Consider the following 12,454-nt stretch of genomic DNA (forward strand, 5'->3'; position numbering starts at 1 on the left):
TTTTTCTTTTTTTGTCTTTTTTATGGCCTTATGGCATTGGACATTCCCCGGCTAGGGGTTGAATCAGAGATGTTGCTGCCAGCCTACACTACAGCCCCAGCAATGCAGGATCCAAGCCGCATCTTCAACCTATACCACAGCTCACTGCAACACTGGATCCTTAACCCACTGAGCCAGGCCAAGGATCAAACCCCATCCTCATGGATCCTAATCAGGTTCATTACCGCTGAGCCAGAATGGGAACTCCTAAAGGACCAAATCCATAGTTTAAAAACTGGAAAAAAGACATGAGCAGAAAAGTCACAGAAAAAAAGACATTAAAATCTCCTTCAAATATATGAAAATTTTTTTGGATTAACTTTACTTTTTTTTTCTTTTGGCTGCACTGGTGGCGTGTGGAAGTTCCCGGGCCAGGGATCAAACCCTCACCACCGTATTGACCTAAACTGCACTGAAATATGATTTCTCACCTATCAGGTTGGCAAAAATTGAATAATACGTTAACATATTCTCTCAGTGACACTATGGGGAAACAGACTTTCTCATATGTTGCCAATGGAAATACAGACTGGTTCAAGCCTTCCATGGGGAAATTTGGCAATGTCTACCAAAGCTGTTTATGTACTTACCTTTTGGTCAAGCAACACCACTCCTACGATTCACCCTAAAAATACATCTCCAACATTATGAAAATGCATATGCACAAGATTATTTATTGAAGAATTGTTTGTAATTGTAAATAATCGAGACAACTTTTACATACTATAATACACATAGAAGTTGGATGAATACATTTGGTATATCCAAACAATGGAGTATTATGCAGCTGTAAAAAAGAATGAAGACGATCTGTATGAACTGCCAGAAAGTAATTTTAAAGAGTATATAGTGTGCTATCCTTTATACACAAAGGGAGAAATTACGAGAAAATATATGTACATCTGTTCATTTGTGCAAAAATAAATACAGGAAAGATAAACCAGAACTAATGACATTTGTTGCCTACATGGAATAAGTGGGAAGGGGGTAGAAAGAATCTAGAAATGGGATTGCAGAAAAGGGATGAGGGAAGAGTGATAGTTCTCTGAGTGTAGTTTTTGTTTGTTTACAGTCTGTGCCCGTGGCATGTGAAAATTCTGTTGCTCAAGTGGGTATTTATTGTTTCGCACCATTGCTTTATGCAGATTTGACATCAGTTATTTGGTTCATATCAAGTATTTCATTATTTTACAGAGCGAATTCAATATGCTGCCTGTAAACCCCCGTCCTTGAGAATAATTCTATCTTCCACATAAAGGCTGGGGCCCTGGGGCCCTTTCTGTTGGCTTCCCTCCATCCCAACACCCCACTCCCGCCCACACTTAATTAAATACTGCCTCCTGGCCCTTCATCCCTTCAGTGTCTCCATCCACCCCACCCAGCCCAGAGTGGACTCTCTTTTTCTCTCTCCCTGAGCAGCTGCATCAGCTTCCCGACCACGCTTCCTGCTCCAGTTGAAGCTCTCCTTCCTCCTCCAGGTCCACCCTCTATGCACATCTGCTCAGCTACCTCCTGCTTAGACCCTGCAAAGTCTCCCCACGACCCTAGCATAAACCCTAACATCCTCAAGAGGCTGTTGACCAGGCCCTGCAAGATCTGGCTCTCCCCACCCCATCAGAGTCATTTCAGCCCTTCTCAGCCTCTCTCCTCAATCACCAGGCACCCTGGGACTCTGTTTCCTAAAATACACTCACTGGAGTTCCCGTCGTGGCTCAGTGGTTAACGAATCCGACTAGGAACCATGAGGTTGCGGGTTCGATCCCTGGCCTTGCTCAGTGGATTAAGGATTGCCATGAGCTGTGGTGTAGGTTGCAGATGCGGCTCGGATCCAGCGTTGCTGTGGCTGTGGTGTAGGCCGGCGGCTACAGCTCCAATTGGACCCCTAGCCTGGGAACCTCCATGTGCCGCGGGAGGGGCCCAAGAAATGGCAAAAAAAAAAAAAAAGAAAAAAGACTAAAATACACTCACACATTCAGGCCAGGGGTTTACCCACTGATCACTATTCCCTGCTCCCCTCATGCCTTCTAATCATCTTTTGGGTCCATCATTTTTTTTTTTTTTTAACGGCCACACTTACAGCCATATGGAGGTTCCCAGGCTAGGGGTCGAATCAGAGCTGCAGCGGCTGGCCTATGCCACAGCAACGCCAGATCCAAGCCGCATCCTCAACCTACCCCATAGCTTGTGGCAACACCGGATCCTTAACTTACTGAGTGAGGCCAGGGACTGAATCCACAGCGTCATGGATACTAATCATATTCTTTTTTTTTTTTTTTTTTTGTCTTTTTTTCTTTTGTTGTTGTTGTTGTTGCTATTTCTTGGGCCGCTCCCTCGGCATATGGAGGTTCCCAGGCTAGGGGTCGAATCGGAGCTGTAGCCACCGGCCTACGCCAGAGCCACAGCAACGCGGGATCTGAGCCGCGTCTGCAACCTACACCACAGCTCACGGCAACGCCGGATCGTTAACCCACTGAGCAAGGGCAGGGACTGAACCCGCAACCTCATGGTTCCTAGTCGGATTCGTTAACCACTAATCATATTCTTAACCTTCTTTAATTTTAATTTTTATTTTTATTTTTTTGTCTTTTTAGGGCCGCATCTGAGGCATGTGAAAGTTCCCAGGCTGGGGATCCAGTCGAAGCTGTAGTTGCTGGCCTACACCACAGCCACAGCAACACGGGATCCAAACCCCATCTGCGACCTACACCACAGTTCATGGCAACACCAGATCCTTAACCCACTGAGCGAGGCCAGGGATCGAACCTGCATCCTCATGAATGTCAGATTTGTTTCCGCTGAGCCATGACGGGAACTCCGTCATTACTTTTTATTATTCTTTACCAGGTGTGACCTTTGAAAACCTCCCTCTCTTTCAACCTGCCTCACTTTCTATATCCCCGACTTCCAGCCAAATGCAGATTTCCAGGGAACTCCAAGGGCCCCTAGGGGATCGCAGGACCACAGGGTAGAAGGAGCCTGGGTTCTCAAATAACCAGGTGGAAGCCCAGACTGTATCCAAGACACCTGGTGTGTTAACTGTTGTTGTGTAAAAATTACCCCAAAACTTGATGGCTTACATTTTTCTAATTTAATTTTTTTGTCTTTTTACCATTTCTTGGGCCGCTCCTGCGGCATATGGAGGTTCCCAGGCTAGGGGTCGAATCTGAGCTGTAGCCACCGGCCTACGCCAGAGCCACAGCAACGCGGGATCCGAGCCGCGTCTGCAACCTACACCACAGCTCACAGCAATGCCAGAGCCTTAACCTGCTGAGCAAGGCCAGGGATGGAACCCGAAACCTCATGGTTCCTAGTCGGATTTGTTAACCACTGAGCCACGACGGGACCTCCCCATCAATTTTATTTTATTCATTACAAGCAAATCACTGAGTCTGGCTTACACTCGCGGGGAGGGGAATTAGATTCCACCTGTTGAAAAGAGAAGTATCAAAAATGTATGGACAGTGCTTGTTTCGGCAGCACACATACTAAAATTGGAACGATACAGAGATTCTCACGGTCCCTGCACAAATATGACATGCAAATTCATGATCCTTTTAGAAATTGGCACAACATTGTAAATCAACTATACTTTAATTATAAAAATGTAAAAAAAAAATAAAGAATGTATGGACACATTCTGGAAGTTTCTTGAGGTGCAACTGGTTAAAGATCCAGTGTTGCTGCAGCTGTAGTGAAAGCCGCAAGTGGGGTATGGGTTCAATTCCTGGCCTGGGAACTTCTACATGCCAGGGCTGCAGAAAAAAATAAAAAATAAAAAAAAAAAGGAATGAAGGAACATATTCTAAAATGACCACATCCGGGAGCCTCCAACCCCCAGCTGAACCCATCCCCCTACCTACTGGGTTCCCTGCACCAGAGGAGAAAGCAAATTAGATAACCAGAGGGTTGTTTGACTTTGATCTCAGGGCCACAAACCACAAAATTCTTTGGACACTCGTGCTTCCTGGCCATCCTGCTGCAGCAGCTCTCTACAAAGTTCCTCTTCCCTCTTCCTGAGATAACTGATCACAACTTCCCCCCAGTCCTCACCCCCCCCCAGTACTCTTTCCCTCTTTCTGCTCCTGGATCTTCCTGAATCCACATCTGTACACACCTCGTGCTCTGATAGAATGGTCTCTCCTTCATGCAAACACTCTGGCTCCTCATCGGCATCGCCTCCCCTCCCCTTTTCGTTTCCCAAAATCATCACTTCCCTCTGTGTTTTCTTGCTTATTTGTTGTCTTTTATGGACTGGGTGCTCCACACGGGCAGGGAGGTTCATTGATTTTGTTCACGAGTACATTCTCTGGGCTTTAGAACCGGGCCTGATGAATACTTGCTGGATGAATAAACGGCTGAATCCATGAGAGGTGGGAAAGGCGTGTGCCCCAGATTTCTTGCCCCCGGGGGGAAGAAGGCTCATGAAGGCAGATGTCTTTTTGCTCACAACTGAGCACCTGACCCTGTGCCTACCACCTAACAGGTCCCATAAAAGTGTGTTGATGGGCCAGGTGCCAGCTGATTGCCCAAGTTACCCGCTTCTTGGTCTGTACTAGACTTGGGTGACAAGTGCTGGCCCAGAACCCGTCCCCCGTATTCTATGCTCCTTTCATTGAAGTGCACGGTGGCCTGAGTTGAGTCCTGACGTGGCCTCACACCTGGCTGCCTGTCCCCCGCAGTGGGCAGAGACTTGGGCTGCTGACCCTGCTCTGCCCTCCAGGGATTCCCAGGCTGTCTAGCCTAGTGGTGGCTGTTCCCCGGCTTTGCCCAGAGACTCTTGGGAACGACTCAGCCCCCGACGCCCGATACTGCTTAGACTGGGGATGGAACTCATCACAGGCCCTGGGAATTTGGCACCAGACAGCGGGATCCGGAGGCTCAGTAGAAGGACTGTGGTGTGTCAGGGAACCAGCCAGGGGCCCAGCTCAGCCGCGCTCCAGGTGTCTTAGGCTCAGTTCCTTAGCCTCTCTGAGCCTTGGCTTTCTCATCAACAAAATGGCCAGAGCTGGAGCTGCCTGGCTCAGCAGGCTAAGGATTCTGCTGCTGTAGCTCAGGTCACTGCTATGGCTTTGGTCCTGACCCAGGAACTTCCACATGCCATGGGTGGGACCAAAAAATTAAATAAAACAGCAAGTTGTCGCAGGGATTGAGAAAATGGGCATGTTGCAAAGGACAGAGAATGAGAGTGGGGCTGCGGGGCCACGCTGCCTGGTTTAAATCCTGACTTTGTCTTTCCGTAATAGCTGTGCAAACCTTGGGTAAGTCATTCAATTTTTCTGTGCCTCAGTTTTCCCATCTATAACACAGCTATGAGAGTGGTACCTGGATCATCGGACTGTTTTGAGGAGTAGAAACATGCCTGGCATGAGGTCAGAGCTCAGCACCACTGGCTGTGTGATAGCCTTACAATTTTTTTTTTTTCCTTTAGTGCTGCACCTGTGGCATATGGAAGTTCTTAGGCTAGGAGTCGAATCAGAGCTGCAACTTCTGGCCTACTCCACAGCCACAGCAATGCAGGATCCAAGATGCATCTGCAACCTACCTCGAAGCTTATGGAAACACCAGATCCTTAACCCACTGAGCAAGGCCGGGATCCAACCCACATCCTCATGGATACTAGTTGGGTTCTTAACCTGCTGAGCCACAACAGGAATTCCCTTGAATTTTTATTTCTTTTTCTGTTTATGAAAGGACTCCCATTTCTTGGTGGAAAATCCAACCTTACAGAAATTTATAACATAACCCAGAAACAGACACCTAAACATATCTCCATCCCCTTCCATCCACAAAACCAGTAATACAGTTGGTGAATATTCCCCCCAAATGTTTTCATACCTCATGCTCTTATTGGAATCTTATTCTACAACCATTTTACAATCTTTTTTTTTTTTTTCTTCCCATAATAACAGCATGGACAACTTCCCATGCAGTTACATAGAGCTTGACTTTTTTTTTTGGCTGCACCCATGGCAGGTAGAAGCTCCTGGGCCATGGATGGAACTTGAGCCACAGCTGTAACCAGAGCCACAGAAGTGACAATGTCAGATCCTTAACCCACTGAACCTCGAGGGGATTCCAAACTTGACTTTTTTCTTTTGGCTACCCCACCATATATGGAATTCTCAGGCCAGAGATCAGATCCAAGCAACAGTTGCAACCTAAGTAGCAGCTGCAACAACACCAGATCCTTAACCCACTGTGCCCAGCCAGGGATCAAACCTGTCCCAGCATTCCCAGTTGGCTACAGTAAGAACTCCCAAGCTTGATTTTTTTTCTTTTTTTTTTGTCTTTTTAGGGCTGTACCCACAGCATATGGAGGTTCCCAGCTAGGGGTCCAATTGGAGCTGGAGCTGCTGGCCTACACCACAGCCATTGCAACTCCAGATTCGAGCTGCATCTGCAAATTTCACTACAGTTCATGGCAATTCCATATCCTTAACCTACTGAGTGAGGCCAGATATCGAACCTACGTCCTCAAGGATGCTAATCAGATTCGTTTCCACTGAGCCATGACGGGAACTCCCCAAGTTTGACTTTTTAAGGCCTGTGGTTAAGAGCCATGGTGGTCAAAGTGAGTGCTATTAGAATCTGATAGATTCAAACCCTGGGTCCGACACTTAGATTCTAAGGGACTTTGGCCAAATGCTTCAACCTCGCTGAGGCTCAGTCTTCTCATCTGTAAAATAATGGTATTGGCTTTGTTGTAAAGATAAAATGAAAACATAGAATTGCCTGGTGGCTGGCTCATCAGATTAAGGATCTGGCATTGTCACTACTGTGGCTCAGGTACTGCTGTGGTTTGGGTTTGATCCCCGGCCCAGGAAATTTTGCATGCCATGGGCACAGCCAAAAAAATTTTTTAAAGAAATAAATACTTGCCTACCTCTTATTTCCCTATATTTTCCTCTGACAGTTTAAAATTTTTGCTTTTTAGAGTTCTCTTGTAGTTGGAGTTCCCGTCGTGGCTCAGTGGTTAACAAATCCGACTAGGAACCATGAGATTGCAGGTTCGATCCCTGGCCTTGCTCAGTGGGTTAAGGATCCGGCGTTGCCGTGAGCTGTGGTGTAGGTTGCAGATGCGGCTCGGATCCTGCGTTGCTGTGGCTCTGGCGTAGGCCGGCAGCTGCAGCTCCGATTGGAGCCCTAGCCTGGGAACCTCCATATGCCGCAGGAGTGGCCCCAGAAAAGGCAAAAAGACAAAAACAAAACAAAAACAAACAGAGTTCTCTTGTGGCTCAGCAGATTAAGGACCTAGTGACATCATTGCAGCAGCTTGGGTAGCTGCTGTGACTCAGGTTTGATCCCTGGCCTGGGAACTTCCACATGCCATGGGCACAGCTGAAATTTTTTTTTTTTTTTTTTTTTTGCTTATCAACATTTAAGTGAATCAGTTTTCCTTAGAACTGATCTTTGTGTATGGTGTCAAGTAGGAATCCAGTTATTGTCCACAAGGATAAATAATTGTCCCTGGAAGAGGGATGGAGAGAACTCAGTCATCTTAGAAATATTCATTGGTCCATTCATATTTTCTATTTCATTTGGGGTCAGTTTTAATATATTTTTTGTTTTCTTGGAATGTCTTTTGTGTTGTTTTGCTTTTTGTTTTGCTTTTTAGGGCCACACCCATGGCATATGGAGGTTCCGAGGCTAGGGGTCCAATTGGAGCTACATCTGCTGACCTACACTACAGCTCATGGCAACACCAGATCCTTGACCCACTGAGCAAGGCCAGGGATCAAACCCAAAACCTCATGGTTTCTAGTCAGATTAGTTTCTGCTGCGCCACAATGGGAACTCCTGTTTTCTTGGAAATTCTTTTTTTTTTTTTTTTTTTGTATTTTTGCCTTTTCTAGGGCCCCTCCCATGGCATAAGGAGGTTCCCAGGCTAGGGGTCCAATCAGAGCTGTAGCCACCAGCCTACGCCACAGCCACAGCAATGCAGGATCTGAGCCACGTCTGTGACCTACACCACAGCTCACAGCAAAGCCAGATCCTTAACCCACTGAGCGAGGCGAGGGATTGAACCAGCAATCTCATGGTTCCTAGTCAGATTCATTTCCGCTGCACCATGACGGGAAGTCCTCTGCTGATGTTTGATGAAGTGTTCTATAAATATCAATAAGGTCAAGTTGTGTTGCTCAAGTCTACTATCGTCTTGCTAATTTTCCGCCTACTTATTGTTCTATCAATTAATGAAGGAAGATTCTGAAAGTCTTTGACTATTGCTATGGCTTTGCCTCTTTCTCCTTGCAATTCAACCAGTTGTTGCTTCTTGTAATTTGAAACTCTGTTATTTGGTGCATGAATGCTTAGGATTTTTATATAGCTTCTTGATTGACTGACCCTTTTATCATAATAAAATGCCTTTTTTTAAATCCTGGTAACATTCTTTGCCTGGAAATCTACTTATATTCAGTGTGAGGAAAAAAGACTCAGGCCTCCATCCTTAAGTTCAGGACCTCTGCAAGTGAGAATTAAGTCCATTGCCAAGAGCCATGACCAGAGAAGCACCAAGTGCTGTGGAAACACATGGAAGGGGCGACTGGGGGGTCGAGCAGTGTTTACTGTGATGATAACTGAGGAGAGAGAGATCCATGGAGAATGAAAGACCAATACAAAAATAAAGGTCATACTGGGAGTTCCCGTCGTGGCACAGTGGTTAACGAATCCGACTAGGAACCATGAGGTTGCGGGTTCGATCCCTGCCCTTGCTCAGTGGGTTAACGATCCGGCATTGCCATGAGCTGTGGTGTAGGTTGCAGACTCGGCTTGGATCCCCTGTTGCTGTGGCTCTGGTGTAGGCTGGCAGCTACAGCTCCGATTAGACCCCTAGCCTGGGAACCTCCATATGCCGTGGAAGCAGCCCAAGAAATGGCAAAAAGACAGAAGAGAAAAAAAAAAGGTCATACTTGGGACATGGTATGTATGGTACATTTTGGGCCCCCAGGGGCAGGACATATGCCTGAAGGGCAGAATTTAGGAAAGGGAGACAAAATATGAATTGAGTTTCAGAGTAGCTTTCTTGCCAACATGTGGACAATAAATAGGGAGGAGAGTATAGGAAAGGGGGCCGGTTGAGTGACTGTTGCAGTTGCCTAGGCATGAGATACTGATGGTCTGAACTAGGACCAGGAGATGAAGACGGAAGAGAAATAATGAATTCTAGAGACACTCAGGAGGTAGACACAATAGGACTTCGCATCTTGCCTACCCTACTGCTTGACTCTCCTAGCTGATCTCCCTGCTCCAACCCTTGCCCCCCATCCCACTACATCTTATAACACAGGAGCTGGAGGGACCCTTTTAGACCTAAACAGAACATGTGACATCTCTACTCAATACCATCCAATGGCTCCTCATATCATTCAGAGTAAAAATTAAAGTCCTATAATGGCCAACACCATCTGGCCCTGCCGCCTCCACACACACGCTACTCTCTTTGCTATTTCTAGTCCAGCCACACTCACCTCCTCTAACAAACCAGGACCAGTCCACACTTCCCTAGCTGCAACTCTTTACCCAGACATCCCACTTGGCTCAGGTACTACTTCCTTCACTTCTTTGGTCAAAGGTCATTTTCTCACTGCGGCTGCTGATGGGGATGGAATAGGCACAGGTAGTTGCCTAAGTCCCAATAAGGGATCAGAGATAGAGCGGGAAACCTAGGGGATTTGGGGAGATCACTGTAAGTTAGTAACTGCTCAAGAAAGCCATCAGAACAGGGCAGGCTTGCTTGACTAGTGGAGGCTCGAGATATGGCTCAGGTCATTGGGTGGGGGATGGGGTGAGGCCTGCACTCAGGTTGAGACCTAGGGCAGGAGTTTGAGGACTGCCCTTCTGCTGATTTGAATAAGCACCAGGACAGGCCTAGCCTGACCTTATAGGGTCAAATACTCCCTTATGGGATAACAGGGAGGAGCCAAGAGGCGGTCTTTTCCCACTCCCACTCCCCCTGGATGATAAAACTGGAGCTCACCTAATCCCCAGGGCAGAGCCTTCTTGCCTGCCAGCTTGCATCTCTCACAAGCATCCTATCTCAATAAATCTATTTCTTGCCTATCACTTTGTCTCTCGCTGAATTCCTTCTACGCAGAGGCATAAAGATCCTGAACCTCAGTAAGTCAAGGCACTGGGTGAATGATACTAATTTAAAACTGTAGGTTTAGGGAGTTCCCATCGTGGCGCAGCAGAAAAGAATCTGACTAGGAACCATGAGGTTGCGGGTCTTGCTCAGTGGGTTAAGGATCCAGTGTAGCCATGAGCTGTGGTGTAGGTCGCAGACGTGGCTCAGATCCCGTGTTGCTGTGGCTCTGGTGTAGGCCGGCGGCTACAGCTCCAGTTAGACCCCTAGCCTGAGAACTTCCATATGCTGTGGGTGTAGCCCTAGAAAAGACCAAAAAAAGACAAAATAAAAATAAAAATAAAATTGTGGGTTTAAGTCCCAATCTGGGTTTTGGCTAGGTTCAGCCCATTAATGCTGGCGGTTTCACTGACACCTGCTTCAAGGACCCCACCACATTCTTGGTCCCCTTTGTTCTGCTCTACTTTCCCCCTACTGCACCATCTAACTTTCATTATTAGGTAATAATGCACTTATGGGAACTGTTTATCGTCACATCTACGGGGGGAAACCTCACAAAAGCAAAGATCTTTGTTTTGTTCACTGACATCCAAAGTTACTAGAACAGGCAGCACAAGATACACATTTGTAGACAACTTAATAAACCGACTGAATTACACTTGTGACAGATGGAGAGAGAGGTGAATGTGATGCCCAGGTTTCTGGAGCTGGGACTGGTGTGGAGGACTAGGGACACTGAATTGTTTAAAAGTAGGCAAGATCCCAGCCAAAGACCCGACATGGGAGTCAGCAGCAACCAGGATGTGTGTGTGTGTGTGTGTGTGCGTGAAACCACAAGACCAGAGAGGACCACAAAGAGAAGAGATAAAGACAGAAGGGGCCAGTGTGGACAACATTTCAATAAAAGGAAGGGAAAGCAGAAGCATGCTGGAGGGAACAGAAGCTCAGGGAGAAGACTTTTAAGAGGGAGAGAGAGGTTGAGACAGGCAAAAACTGAAAGTTGGCCCCTAGATGTAGTCACTAGAAAGTCACAGATGGCTATATGGGGTAGCCAAACTCAGTGGCAGGTTACAAGCTAAACTGGTCAGGCCAGTTCAGGTCAACAGGTGATAGTAGCAGCAGAATCCAACAGCTCTGGATTTTTTTTTTTTTTTTTTTTTTTAAGGCTGCTTCTTCAGCATATGGAGGTTCCCAGGCTAGGGGTCCAGTTGGCGCTGTAGCTGCCGGCCTGCGCCTGCGCCACAGCGGCGTCTGTGACCTACACCCCAGCTCACGGGCAACGCCAAATGATCTTTAACCCACTGATCGAGGTCAGGGATCCAACCTCCGTCCTCCTGGATACTAGTCAGATTCGTTTCCCCTGAGCCACTGCGGCAACTCCCAGTTAGGGAATTTAGAATCAGACAGACCGGTTGCCAATCCTGGTACTTCTTAAATCTCTGAACCTCCGTTGTCTCACGTATAAAATGAGGACAGCACCACCTAATTCATAAACTTATGATTGATGATTAAATGAGACGACGGAGGAAAACTCCAGGCACAAAGTGGGCGGTGCATTAGCTCCATTCTGTCAACGAGCCGACTGGGTTGGCTGAAGAAGACACAGACTATGAGTACAGCCCAAGTCTGGGGAAGCTGTGGCTACCGGCCAGGATTGAAAGGATCGCAAAGCACGCCGCATGGAAGTCAATCCCTTTGCAAAGAACATTCCCATCCCAAGATTAGCCAGAATTAAAGATGTTTTCGCCTCGGTCCCAGGAACCTCTCCCTTTCGTGGCGCAGCAACTGTCTCCGTCTGGCAGACCCTGAACCCCTGCCCACTGACTGCGCCTTCGCTACGCTCCGTTCCCAGGAGTAAGACCTAACCCCAGGCAACGCTACCTTCCGCCCCTAGCAACCGCTCACCTGCTTTTCTCTTCCCATAGGTTAAACGATTTCCTTTCTTCTTCTTATTGGTCCGCGTAACTCCATTTCGACCAATCTATAGCAGCCACGGAGACCCAACTCACTCCCACACAACTGGGGGAGATCAAGGAGGATACAAGTCGTTTTTCCTGAACCCATTTCTCTTAGAAAGCATCTAATTTATCAATTTGTTGTGACTCCCCCTGGAATGAGTATCTAAGACACCTTATTTCTCTTAGGCCTGTATGTCTGTCCCTTGCATACTCCCCCCTCCAAATGGTACGGCCCGCACAACGCGCGGAGGAGTGGGGGGGCCGCCTTCCAGCCGCTTTGAGAGCCGGAGTCCGCCGCTAGGTTGAGTCCACTCAGCGGCCAAGACGATACCATCTGTGACTAATAGGGAGACTCTAATCCTCTCCAAGTTGCCTT

General features: G+C 47.3%; 1 protein-coding gene and 1 non-coding gene across 4 annotated transcripts in view; one reads left to right on the forward strand and one right to left on the reverse strand.

Annotated features, from left to right (window-relative positions):
- Nucleotides 1–12,364, reverse strand: part of SPDYC (speedy/RINGO cell cycle regulator family member C) — a 28,755-nt gene extending 16,391 nt beyond the window's left edge. For all 3 annotated transcript variants that reach the window (XM_085010767.1, XM_021082865.2, XM_013994115.3), the window contains exon 1: nt 12,026–12,364. The gene's annotated coding sequence lies outside the window, so the exon portion shown is untranslated. The remainder of the gene's footprint in view (nt 1–12,025) is intronic.
- Nucleotides 3,501–3,604, forward strand: LOC146405052 (U6 spliceosomal RNA). The gene has a single exon (XR_014839294.1). It is a non-coding gene; the product is annotated as a U6 spliceosomal RNA (small nuclear RNA).
- Nucleotides 12,365–12,454: the final 90 nt, after the last annotated feature.

Source organism: Sus scrofa, chromosome 2 (genome assembly GCF_054392235.1).
Source record: "Sus scrofa isolate SSC_HxYL_T2T_F1_AM1 chromosome 2, Sscrofa_HxYL_maternal_Yorkshire_Landrace_v2.0, whole genome shotgun sequence".
In the NCBI taxonomy this organism is placed as follows: domain Eukaryota; kingdom Metazoa; phylum Chordata; class Mammalia; order Artiodactyla; family Suidae; genus Sus; species Sus scrofa.